The sequence below is a fragment of the Brassica napus genome, chromosome A5 (genome assembly GCF_020379485.1).
Source record: "Brassica napus cultivar Da-Ae chromosome A5, Da-Ae, whole genome shotgun sequence".
Lineage (NCBI taxonomy): Eukaryota > Viridiplantae > Streptophyta > Magnoliopsida > Brassicales > Brassicaceae > Brassica > Brassica napus.
In genome coordinates, this window is record NC_063438.1 from 7957308 (window position 1) to 7971629 (window position 14322).

General features: G+C 33.2%; 2 pseudogenes; both read right to left on the reverse strand.

Annotated features, from left to right (window-relative positions):
• Window positions 1-8894: 8894 nt before the first annotated feature.
• LOC125609422 lies at window positions 8895-10483 on the reverse strand (annotated as a pseudogene).
• A 2347-nt stretch (window positions 10484-12830) lies between these two features.
• The window catches only part of LOC125608537, a 1614-nt pseudogene continuing 122 nt past the window's right edge, over window positions 12831-14322 (reverse strand).

Genomic DNA, 14322 nt, shown 5'->3' on the forward strand with positions numbered 1-14322 from the left:
ATATTTTAGTCAATTCGAAAATATAATATTTAAGAAAGAAAAAACGTCATGATATATCACATATGTTTGATTAACTTATGGAAATAGAAATATAAACAAGTTATTTTACTATGATTTAAAAATGTAAATTTGTTCATCAATAAAAAAGTAACAAGCCAAACAACGTCAAGTAGTTAGTTTGATTTGAATACTTGATACTTGTCTTGTACTTGTGAGTAATTTAAATAGATTACTTGATACTCGACTTGGTCAAACCGAGTACTTGACTTTACGAGTCAAGTAGCGAGTACAAACTAAGTTACGAGTAACTGGGCCCATTCCTAAATAAAAGGCACTACTAAAATGATAAATAAAGAACAAAAGATGAAAGAGATACCAATAAACAATATATGTTTTTCAAATCATGATTTAATATTTATACTATGATGGGACAGGTAACTGTGACGGAATGCAGGCAAAAATATAATGTATGCAAAACGTTTTAAGAAGTCATCAAAGGCAACAAAATTTTGTCGGAAAATTGGTGTTAAGATGGTTGAATAAAAGAAAATAAGACATTTACATATCGCAAAACGTCACAATTTCAATCGTCGACCAGTTATCTGCTATAGATGAACTAGTCGCCATTTTAAATCCGGAAAACTAATTAAACTTTTAATATGTGTAAGAAAAACTAAGATATTTGAGAGTGAAATGTAAGAAGATGAATAAGCAAAGAGTGAGAGGTCCTTATGGCCTTATGGAGGATCCACCAACTTGTCGACCAGTTTTGGGAGGGTTCTCTTCCGGTTTAATTGAATTTACTGTTTTTCTCACTTTTCAATTACCATCATTTTCCTTCATTTCTATTGTTATTATAATACGTCTATTTCAAATGTCTTATTAGTTATCAGTCACTTATCACTCGGTAGCCTATATTAGATGGCTGGTCCATCTCTGACTCTGAAAGGTACTGGATTTGATACCGAGATGTCGATGTTTTAGAATAATTGTAACAGGATTATTAATCTGATTTTCAAATAATGAATACGAATTCATTCTATTTTTTTTTTACTTTGAGGATAGCCAAAGATCTCCGATCAAACAATATTAATGACTAATCCAGTTCTGGATTTTTGAATAAGATTTAAAACAAGGCTCATCTTAATCTTGCTAAACAGTAAAACTTAGTTCATAATTTTTTGTATTTAGAACCGATAGATTTACACGTTAGGCTAACTAATTACACATATCATTGGCAGTGCCCGATATAGGCATAGTACCATGATTAACCTCAGTTTCTTAACTGGAGTTCTTAGCTTCGGTTAAGAGACACGGTTTTTAGTTTTTTTTAGATTTGAACTAAAGGGGGTGATTGGTAGTTGCTGTAGGTGCTGTCCACAGCCCTATTTATTTCCACAGCACCAAATTCAGAGCAATCAAGCTTTAAATTTTTTTTTGAAACCACAGCTCTTAAAATATCCTACAGCTGTACAAGTGCTCTGCAGAGCCAAATATCCAAAGCAATTTTTTAGTGCTTCAATAAAATTCTACAGCTATAAAATCTAAAGCCACAGCAAAAAGTCTACAGATTTTTTTCTACAGCAAAATATTTAAAGCTACAGCCATTACCAATCGGACCCAAAAAAAGTTAAGAACTGTCTCTTAAATAAGAGATATAAGAGCTGTCTCTTAACCAAAAAATATTAAAAAAAAAAGTCAAATCATGAGTTAAGAACCCCGACTAAGAGACCGGAGTTAATCATGCTCTAAGCTAATGAAACATTAGCATTGATCCCCAAAAGTTATAGAGATTATATATATAGAGAAATAAACTTCCAAATTATGCAAAAAAAAATTATTAGAATTTTTATTAAATGTCTATAGTCTCTAAAATTTTAGACTCGTCCCCAATCATTAGACTCACTGTTTGGTTGATTCATGTTATTTCAAGTGTTAAGTCCCGTTCCGCTGTTCCGCTGTTCTTCCATACAGCTTTTTTTGTTCTGCTGTTCCGATGTTCTTCCATACAGCTAGTCAAGACTAATCATAGTGACTTTCGCTATAAGAATTTCACTGCATATCTACAAGATCATTAAACAATATGAACCTCACAGGTCAAGCCTGAAACGATCAACTTTTATGACATACATAATATAATATAACAGAAGACTATGCTTCTGGAGAGAGTGAGTAGTAATCGATCTAGTTGGTAAATATTTGTGATTGATTTCCCTATCGAGTTTACACTTAGATACTGTCGTATTCACATCCTATTATTGTATAGAAGGTAACTGAATAGTACTCCGATCAGGTTGGTAAAAGTTTGTGATTGATTCAACGTTGATTGTACATTTTGCCTCGGTAGTATTCAGAAAGCAAGTCGATAGTAATCACATGGTTCTTATAACGTTGGTAAAATTTTGAGATTGATTCGTGTTGAGTGAACATTTTACTTATGTCTTATTCGTATCGTTGCTACAAACTTCAATAATGTAGATTTCACATCAAAGAGGCGTAAGGAAATATGCATGCACACGGTTGGGACGAATTTAAGAAATGTTTTCGAGTATTATAATATCAGACGCTCGTCTTTCTTAACAAACAAATCTCTTAAGTGTCTTGTCATTTTGTGGGGTCCATCCGTACCATCCTTTAAAGTATAAATCTCAAAGTACATGCATGTAAAGTGGATCGGAATAATTACACCCTCAAAAATAAACAAAGGCTAAATAAAAGAAGAGAACGAAAAAGTAAGGCTGTGAATGAGAAGTGCGGGAGAAGAGTAACGCATGGCGGGTGAAGCAGAGTGTCACCATTCACATGATTTTATTGCTAGTGCTTTTATAAATAAAATATTATAAATTAAAAAAAAAAAACTGTAACGGGACAACTTTTGGTCTGAACCGCAGTTAAGCTTGAAAAGAAAGAGATGAGGTGTGGTTTAGGTACTGTTTCAACCAGAATTATTTAAAATAAATGTTTGTTATCAAAAATACATTAAACCCATATATAATCACTAATATTTTGTCCATATAATATACATAAATTGAGATGTAAATGATCTAATTAACAAATTAAGTAGCATAAATTTAAATGATAATTAGTAATAATAAATATAACACTAATAATATAGCATAATTGAATATGATTTTGTAAAGTTTTTCAGATAATTAAAATATTTTTATAAATTAAATAAGAAAATTCAGATTCTTAATTTAATATTATTGATATCTTAAAGCTGGGTTTGCAGGGTCTTCATGAATCTATTAATGTTGATGACAAGAAGAAAAAATTCAAATATCTTAATTTAATTTTGTCTAAAGAAAACTAGCGCAATTATTATATTTTAAAATAAAATAATAGGCTATAAATTTTAGTAATAGTATATAAACTTTCACATTTGAGATATATATAATTTTTAAAAATTATATTAGTATCACTGATTTTTTAGTTTGTAAAATATAAAAAATTATTGTTTTAACATATATTAAAAGCACATTAAATCACTATCATAAATACATTATTTCTACAATTTTTAATTTTCAAGATAATTAGTGAGTAATAAAATATCAAATTTCACATATATAATATTTTTAAACTAATATATATGTATATATATAATAAATAATAATAGTTTTAATGATTTTTTAGTCTATAAAAAATAAATATTTTATGTATCCCGCAGTTACACTATTCATTGCACATGTCACTATTCACATTTTGTTTTAAACCGCTTTTTTTAGATGAACCGCACTTGTCCTGCAATATGCGTTTTTCTAACACAAACCACACTTAAACCGCATGCACTACTAACCAATTTGTTTGTCCCGCCCCGCTGAATCCGCTGTTACCATTCGGAGCCTAAGATTGCGTGAGTAAAAGGAATAAATTTTTTTAAAATTAAAAGTAAAGTAGAAATAAAGAAAGGAAAGAAGAAAAAGTGCAATCGCATCCCTTTGATTGATGTTATTTTGTTGAAAGTTATTTTTTTGTGTGTGTTGAAAGTTGTGCATGATGTTTCTGCGAAGCTTCTAGTTTGGATACCTTAATCAGTACACTCGGATCCTATAAACCTCATAGAACGTTCTCTGAATACTTTAACAACTACAGAATTCGTACTCTATACAATATATTTTCTAGTCATTGGTATAGATCGATTAAGGTGGCTTCATACCATACTCGTAAGTAATCATCTTCCTGATTACGATCTATAGATTATACTAAGCATCCTAGCTTTTGTTATAACTGCCGCACATGGGTAGTTCAAACTTTGTAAATTGCAAACAACATGAAAGTTTGAAACTAACTTTTGTTAATTTTTGGTAGGTTTGATATGAATATAGATTATACTTATACAAGTTTTTGTGTGATTATACTAGATATACTGGAAGACTTAGTAATAACGTATAATTTGGGTCCAGGTTCCACACACGCAAAATGTTTTTATTTATTTTACACTTGTAGATAATAATACTATTATTTTCTTAGAATTATTACATTTAACCTCTAAAAATTTAGCTGTCAAAATTTAGCTTTAAATTGATTTTAGCTATAAAGTTGTTAATATATACTTTCTTGTAGAAACTTTTGATGTAGTAAAATTTGTTGTAATTATAAGTTACATATTGTAGATATTTTAAAATCAAATATGTGAAAGATGTGATGTATATATAAATAATTATTTTTATCAATTAAAATAATGTATACTAATATTTTTTTTATAAATTATCATTGTTTAATGTTATTCTAAATGTGATATGTAAATACTATCTATGTTATTTAAAATACTTCAATAATTTTAATAATACCCAAAATTAAATTAAAATATTTATAGATGTTTTTATTATGATTATCAACTTTTTTACAGATTCTACAGCCTAAAAAGATGTATATTGTTTTCCTAAACTACATAAGAAAAAGTTTGCTTTATTTTTTTGGTTTTACTTTAAAAATAAAAGCTAAAGTATGAATGGTAAAAATTAATAGAAATTTGATATAGGCTTTAAATTTTTAAAATAAAACTACATCCAGTAAAGGTTAGTGATTTAAAAAAAAAAAAAAAAAGGATAAATTCCAAGCGATCACCCTCAAATATTATTATTAGATTACTAAAAATCTCTTATATATTAAAGGAGAAACATTATTAAAAAGTAACTTTGGTTTTATAAGTTATTTACACTATTGCCATTTTGCTATCGTGACGGTTCCACATGCTCTCTCAGCCCTTATTTAAAATTCATTACTAGAAATATAACATATATTGCCATTGATATCATTTAATCATTAAAATAGTTTTATACTAAGCTTAAATTGGAATGCTTAATATATCATTTGGAGTATTGTAAAATAAAAGAAACAACTCATATAACGGACACATCACAGCAAATATCATGGTCCACAATCAATTTGACAAATTTGGAAATAAACACTCAGTTCATTACAGTTTCCATATGTAATAGAATTGTTGACCAAACTGATTTCGTGATTTACGATGCATATATCATATGCTATAATCGTGCACTTCAATACTTTAAAAAGAGAAAATAGTTTTGATTTTACTGGGTTCATACTAACTTTCTCAAAGTGATGAATATATATATTAAATTTAGATTTTTTATATATGTTATATTTTGAATTTAAAAACGATTATAAATTACTAAAGTTGTTAAAATTCTTATGTTAAATTTTTTATGATCAATGATTTAACATTTTTATTATAACAACTTAACAAGATACACATGATTTTAAAACCATATGAATAAAAATCTCATTTAATATATATATATATATAACTATATACCATATAAGAATACATAAAATATTTTAATTTCAAATTTTTAATGAATTTTCAAGCATATTTATAAATTATAAACTTATTATAAGTCCCACATTGAAAATTTTGTTTTCAATGATTTAAAAAATTTGTTATAAAAAATACAAATGATCATAAAACCGTATGATTATGAAGTCTCATTTAATAGATAGCCATATTAAAATATACTATATATATTAGTATCATTTAAAATTAATTATATACGAAATGGATAAATGTGATTATTTAGATTTACTTACCATAAAATGATAGTAAATAAATAAGAGGTTTGTCTGATTTATGTGTTTTCACCCAATTTAATTATATACTTAATAATTAATGTTTCTCAATTAATCAATATATTTTTATTATTTGTTATTACATAACGTAAAATAAAATAAAATAAGTAATAGTATAAAATTATTTGTATATACAATGTGCATCCCGCACAAGATGCCGATACATGATTATTATCCGGTATGTATATATTTGTTAACTATTATTAAAATAAAAAATGTATAGTAAAGTTTATAATCACCGAATATAATTGTTTTTATAAATTCATCCCGCACATGATGCGACTTATCACCTAATACATATCTAAGAAGATATCACTTTAAAAAGATTTCGCGTACCTGATATTTTTCTCAAAGCATCCTACCAAAATTCCTAGATATTTTGTTGTATTTGAAAATTTGAAATGGAGTGATAATTTTAAGAGTATCTCCAATCCACGACAGAAATTAACACAAACACAATGAACAGAACATTGAGATGTATGTATGTGCGTACGAAAAGGAGAGAGAGATAAGTCCATGTGGCTTAAAAGGTCTACATGCTGACGAATGAGCATCATGCATTAATGGGGTTCCTAATTTATAGATTCAAGCCCGATTAAAGCCAGTGCCACAATCTTCCAGGAATACCATTATGTAGGTCCGGTCAACTACTGTGACACTTGACCGAACCTGAATTGTAATTTGTCCCATTGTAATACAAATAACAATTTTACAATTTAGAGGGCTGTGCAAAGAGTCTTATCCAAATCTATAAGCCGGCCTTGTCGCTACCTACCAGTATTACCGTTTTACTAACAAGTAACTTGGAAATACACTAGGGGTCTATCGGGCCCGTTTTATCTCGCCATTATTTAATCAGATTATACCGTTTTGAAGAACCTCCTGAGAACATCTCCAATCCATAACACTATTTTAGTATCAAAACTACACTATTTTAGTATAATTTCAACACTAAAAAAAAATTCTTCTCCAACCATAACACTAAACTTCACACTAAAAATTATTCTATAATATTATATATATTTATGTTTTTATTTATCATTTATTTAATTATCTATTTTATTAATAAAATAAGTGAATAGTATTTAATGTAGTGAATAGTATCACACCAAATTTGGTGTGAAATTATAGTGTTGCACTAAAATGGTGTGATTTTTAGTGTTGGGTTGAAGAAGATTTTTGTGTCAAAATCACACTAAAATAGTGTTTTGGAGTTAGGTTGAAGATGGCCTTAGAGCATCTCCAATGGGATACTAAAATTTACTATATATTTCACTCTAAAATAGAGTAACTCTATTATAGAGTTGAATTTGCTCCAATGGTTCACTTTATAATAGAGTGAAATATAGAGTAATCTTGTTTTTTTACTCCAAATATAGAGTGAAAAAATAAGATTACTCTATATTTCACTCTATTATAGAGTAACTCTATTATAAAGTGAATCATTGGAGCAAATTCAACTCTATAATAGAGTTACTCTATTTTAGAGTGAAATATAGAGTAAATTTTAGTTTACCATTTTACTCTATTTTTTACTCTAAAATAGAATAACTCTATAATAGAGTTATTTTAGAGTATAAAATAGAATGATGAACAAAAAAAAATTAATCTATATTTGGAGTAAACCTATTTTTTCACTCTATTATAGAGTGAGAAATAGTGTACCATTAGAGTATTTTTCACTCTAAACTCTATTTTAAAGTAAAAATAGAGTAGGGTTGGAGATACTTACAGTGAACTATATTTATCGGAATGCAAGGCTCTAATGTGATGTAACACGACTTGTAGTTTAATAAAAAAAGCGCAATCCAATGCATATATTTTGTAGAATAAAAATGGAGCATGTTCTGACTGCACACTGTTTCCAGAAAAAAAACGAAGGGATATATACTTTTAGATGACGAATCCCAAACAACCCCGAAAATCTCCTCTCATATGCGAATGTCACATGTGATAGATACTCTTGTTACGCTAACATATGGACTCAACACGGCTCAGCAAGTAAATATGATGACACTGATAAAACAAGAATCAACTTTTTTAAAGAAAGGCAAGTCATGGATGGATTTTAAACACACCAGGCTGTATAGTACCTGGCGTTGTCTTGTGTATTTCTAACATTCTATGCATATGTATCTTAAGCTGAGGGCACAGACTCCTTAGTTTTCTTTTCTTCAACAGCTTTCTCTGCCTCTGCTGATGCTACCTTCTCCACTGGTTTCTCCTCCTTCTCTTCCACTGTTAACTTCTCAAGCAGACCAGCGGCCTGAGAGGCGTCTTTGCTCTCTTCTTTCGCTTCTTCAAATTTGGCAACTTCTTTGAACTTTTTCCATAGATGCTTTGCAGTCTGATGATGTAAATAAACACTTGATTATTTAAGCAGCTCTAAAATGACTTTATCAGGGGATCAAACAGCGGGGAAAAGGTTTCACAAACACAAACAATAAAACAAGATTCAGAGAAACAAGATTCCAACACTACACAGCTCAATACAAGTCTACATTGAGATACTAGTTATTATACTAGAGCACTGAACGAACTGCTTCTGTCTTTGCAGATGAAGCTATATAGGTAACTTTTTGAATGCCGCCACTAAGGTAAATATCAAGCAACAACCATACCATAATACTACTACAAAGGTTTCTGATTCACGTGATAAATTTTGTTAGAGCATTTCCAAATATATTATTCTCCCAAAGTGGAGTTGAGTTTCACTCCAAGCTTACTCCATTTTTGAGTGAGATAGAATAATAAGTTAAAAATAAATTCATTACTCCAAAGTCTTGAAATAATCTCGTTTGTATACTAACTCGTAACATTTTCTTATTCTATAATCTAGAAATAGCCTTTAACATCATATTTTTTACGTATTACAACTTGTAACATTTTGTATTATGATATTACCTAATACAATCAATAAACTGTTTAACCAGAAAAAAAAAAAAGATTTATTTCTTGAAAATCGCCAAGGAAAAAGATTAAAAAATGACCAAATGTCTCGACCAAAATTAAGTAAAACCACATCCACATTCCCTCGTAAAGGCTCAGGATAGAAAGAGTCTTTTATTCCGTTCCTTTGTAAGAAATAGCGAATCATATTAAAAAGGAAAAAAACTACGGCTCCAGGGCGGTGACTTGTTGCCACTCTCCATCAACCGCCTCTTTCCACACCGTCACATTAGTTTCCCATCAGACACAGCCAACAAGTTACCCGTCAAGGACCAGGAGACCCGCCACACCGGAGCCTTAAAGTCATTCAGAACCTTACCTTCCCACTGCTCACCTTCTTTCCCCACCGTCCATATAACCACTTTCCCGTCTTGCGAGCCACTAGCTATGGTGGACTTAGGGAGACCCAAGTTGGGCGCCCAAGCCACATCACGCACCCAGTCACTGTGCTTCTGAAGAGCCGGGAAGCAATCCATCTTCCACGACCCGTTAGAGAGCTTCCACACTTTCACCGTATTATCACACCCACCCGAAGCCAGCTTGTAAACCGGATCAAGCAACCCGGAGCTGACAAGAGCCCCAGGCGCAGTGGACGGGCCCACGAGACCGACGTGACGCCAACCGGATGCGCTTGGTCAATCTTCGTCGTGTCCCAGCCGCCGTCACCACGCCCCGTGAACACCGAGATGTTCCCGTCAGACGAACCGCAGGCCAAGGATAGTCCGAGCTCGTAAGGAGCCCAGGCGATGGAGCTGACCGAAGTTTTGTGGTCGGTGAAGACGTGGGCCTGAGTCCACTGGTTTTGGCTGCCTTCTTTCCAGAGAATGACTTGGCCATCGTAGGAGCATGAGGCTAGCATTGACCCGAACTTCGGGTGGGCCCAAGCGACCTCCCAGACGGGACCACGGTGGCCGGTTAGTGTAGCTAGGTGCTGGGATGCGCCGTTGTTGCTGACGCCGGTGATCTTGATGGTGCAGTCAGAGGAGGCGGTGGCTACTCGCTTCCCGTAGTAATCCATTTGCACGTCGTGGACGGTGTCCTCGTGACCTGTTTCAATCTTATGCCCCGCCATGGCTTCTTCTTAAAATCAAACACTGTTTGTTATATAAAGAACACTCTTAGATCGAAACTCGACCCGCCGATCATGAAGGCATTATTTTTTTTGCTAACACACAAATCGAATGCAAAGCAGAAGACGATTGCGTTGAAAATTTTCAAATTAGACGTAGCACGAGGTCAGAGTCATGATATCAAATTAAAATCGATCACGGTGGGAAGATCAATCACAATATCGACCGAGAGAGAGTCAGAGAGAACACAGGGAAGAGAGATCGTACCTGAACGCACTGTTGATCGACGGAGAAAAAAAATGCTTGTGTGGAGAGCAATCTGGATTTTTTTTTTCTTTCTAAAGTTTTTATAAGCTGATTAAAAAAATAGATCTGGCGAAAAAATAAGCTGAACTGCTTAGGAGTGGGCAAAAAATCCGAACCGAACCGATCGAACCGAACCGACTGAACCGAAACCGATTTGAACCAAACCAAAGTCCATTTCAAATCATTCAGTTGAAGATTTTCCCACCCGAATGGTTCAGTTCAGTTCGGTTTAAAGCGAACCGAACCGATAAACCGAAGTGTTTTTATAGTTATTTAAATTAAAAATATTAGTGATATCAAGATATTAAAATCCTAAGACTTAGCCCAAATAATTTCCTTTTGCACCAAGGAAATCCTAATATATTCATGACACTTCGTCTAACTTTTGTAATATTTGTCATTAAGCCCACATAATTTCCATGTTAATTGTTATAAAGTTATAAACTATATTTGTAACTTTTAAAAAGATTTTTATTTGGTTTTATATTGAATTTAATTTACATACTTAATTTTTTATTATGACCAACGCGATTATTTCATGACAACCATACATTTATGTATTAAAACATGATTTCTTGTACAATAAATAAACTAAGAGAATCCGATTAAACCGAATGACCGAAATAGAAAGAAACTGAATCGAATACAACCGAACCGAATATAACCAAACCGAACATAACTGAACCGAAATCGATCCAAACCAAACTAACTATGGTTTACTTCAGCTGGAAAAATTCTAGAACCGAACTAACCAAACCGAACCGAACTCGAACCGAACCGATAAAATAACTGAAGTGCCCACCCCTAGAACTGCTAAACGTAATCCAGACTTAAACCAAGTGGGTCAAATATTAAACCGGATGGTTCGTTCGATAAGCCTGCTTCGAATAGAAACCCGGATGCTCGTTTGATTCAAGCCTCTTGCTAATGAAACTCGAGAATAAGTGCTTGATCAAAAGAAAAGACAATATCATACTTCTCTGTTTGGCTTCAAATCTTTGATACTTGATTCAGACTGATCTTGAACTTGTATGAGTAGACCTTTCATCATCGGGTTTTCATTAGTAACACTGGATAGATAGAATACACGATCAAAATATCAAAGGACCGTGAAATACATAGATCTCTAGAAACCAACCCACAGACCACCAAGTCATTGCTTCGACGTTGCTGAGATAAAGACAAACTAAGACAAACTCTAAAATCAACAAGCAAATAACAAAAAAGGAAAAACAGAACAAATGAAACACAAATGCCAAAGCAAACAAACAAAACTATACAAGATCAAATACCAAACAGAAGTTGTCACGTCGACAAAAGCTAAATCCACAAATCTGAGAATAAATCATAGCAAAAGTTTCAAATATGCTAAGAGATAGAGAAAAGATGTAGAAGTAAGAAAAAAAATTACAAGTACAAAAGTGAAAGAATTGGCTCTGGTGTTGTTCAAGCCAACAAAGTTGATCGGCAACTAATCATAAATCTAGTTTTTTAAAGAATTTTTTTGAGAGGTATAGAAACACAATCTATTAATCTAGTAAAACTTATATACACATTTTATCTATTTTCAAAGTGAAGTTTTTTTCTTCAAAAACTTTTATTTCTTTTAGCGTTCGCTTCAAAAATATCTTTCACTTAAAAGAACTATCAAACTTTTTTTATTAGGTCTTACTGTCTTAGACCATGATTATCGCGGTAGTTAATGGGGTTTCTTAAAACAAATTAGTGCATAGACCCCATCAAAAATTTTGAAACCGGTGACAGAAACCAAAATAAGGATCGATTGTGGAGGGTTTTTTACACTGTTCGCGGACCCTACCGATATGTGGTGGCCGCGGTTGGTTCGCTTTTAAACTTATTTTTATTCTTTTAGACAAAAAAAAAATTGCCTAAGAACTGTGAACGGTTTTAGGATTAATTATGCTCTTACACTCTTACTATTATGTTTTCTCTTAAATCTCTTATTGGATTTTACTATTATTTGCCTTGTCTTTTGTTCACACATCTTTTAGAATTTTATAGGATTTCAAGAATGTCTAGTGTAGAGTTTTTCAGCAAAAAGTATCTGATCTGGTTATACATCTGTTATTGGTCATATTGCTGAAACTTGACTACAGTAGCCACCTTATTGGCTAAGTTGGCTATGTATAAAGTATAATATTTAATTAATCTAAAACTATTGAACATTGAGTCAGGTCCGGTCCGGTCCATGGCCATGGCGTAAACCACACAAATGATTGCTATACAATCGTCATAAATTAAAATATCTAGTATTCGTGCGGGATAGCCAACTATCTTAATTAGTACGATTATCCAATAAAATCGTAGCAATAAGAAGAAAAAAAAGGAAATGTTTTGAGTATAGATAAGCTCTGAAGAGAATGGAATATTCTTTAACATTTAGCGTATAGTTTATGTTGATACCTTTCTCATTATTGAAAACTTGTGGAGTTGTGGTAAGCCAGCATTGCCCACCACTTCATCATAGTCATCTTCCATTCTCTCGTTATCTCCTTGTTTATTGCCTGTTTTATTTTTATTTTTTCTAAACTGATCAAAGTTTATAGCTCACATCGACTATTTGACCTAACAACTTTATTTATACCAACAACAACATTAACGTTATGCTGACAAATTTCATGGTAACCCCTCATAACAATTAGGCCTAATTAATCATTACTAATTTCGTGGTCTTAGTTCATCTCTTGTGACCTATAAAAAATATTTGGTCAAGAAGCTACCAAACCAAGATTGAGTTGTGCAAGTGAGAGTTATCAACAAAAGGAAGTAACAGTTGAGAGTTAGGACACTCATCGCACCACGTAAAAGAGTTTTATATGAGATAGATAGACCGATCCGAATCACATGCAATACCGAACAAAAAGTTAAGGCTGAGAACGAACGATAGATTTTTGCGCAACTTCGTCTTATTATTATTTTGATGATGATAAAAACTATACAGAGTACGAATAAAACATCGGTGTAAAACGTGGCATATATCTGAATATTCTCTACCACCAATAACACCATCAACAACAATATTTCACACGTTATCACCGACGTCAACTCCGAGTCTTCATTCACCGTCCGTGTACCCGACTCGGTAGACTCCGGTGACATATTTAATTCCGATTCTACCCTTAATGAACTCAAATATTCCCATTGTGCCCCTGACTCTTCGGAAGCATTGCCTCTAACCTCAGTCCAACCATTAGATTCCCAAATGCCTCTCCTCCGATCGTCGCTAGTTTACTTATCCTTGCCATCGCTGAGACCATAGATTCAACTCTCAACTCATCGATCTCTTCCTCCTCCTCGAACTCCGAGTTGACCCAGTCCAATACGCAACGCGGAGACGACTCGGTAGTGAACAAGGAGTGATGATGGTCTTGACATAGAAACGGATGCTCGAGAAGCTGATCGCAACTCCATCTCTGACTCCTGTCTCGCCTCAAGCATTTGTCCAAGAAGTCGCGACAGCTCCGAAACACCCGCCGGAATAAACGGCAACTCGTTTGAAAACCCGATTCGACTCAGCGAGTCGAAACCGTGATCTTCCCACGCTGGCTTTCCGGTGAGCATCTCGATGACCGTACAGCCAAGAGACCAAACGTCACTCTCCGGTCCTTGATACTCTCTGCTCACCACCTCCGGAGCCATCCAGAGCGGACTTCCACGCGGCGCAATCTTCTCCGCCGTCGGTTTCTCCAACTCCATCGCCGAGCCGAAGTCCGCCAGCTTAACGGAGCTTCCGCCGTTAGCGACGAGAACGTTCTTCGACTTCACGTCGCAGTGAACGATTCCGTTAGCGTGAATGTGACCGAGAGCAGAGACGAGACACCAAACGTAACGCCCGACTGTTTCCTCGTTAACGATTTTAACCACCGTTAGCCACGCACCTTCA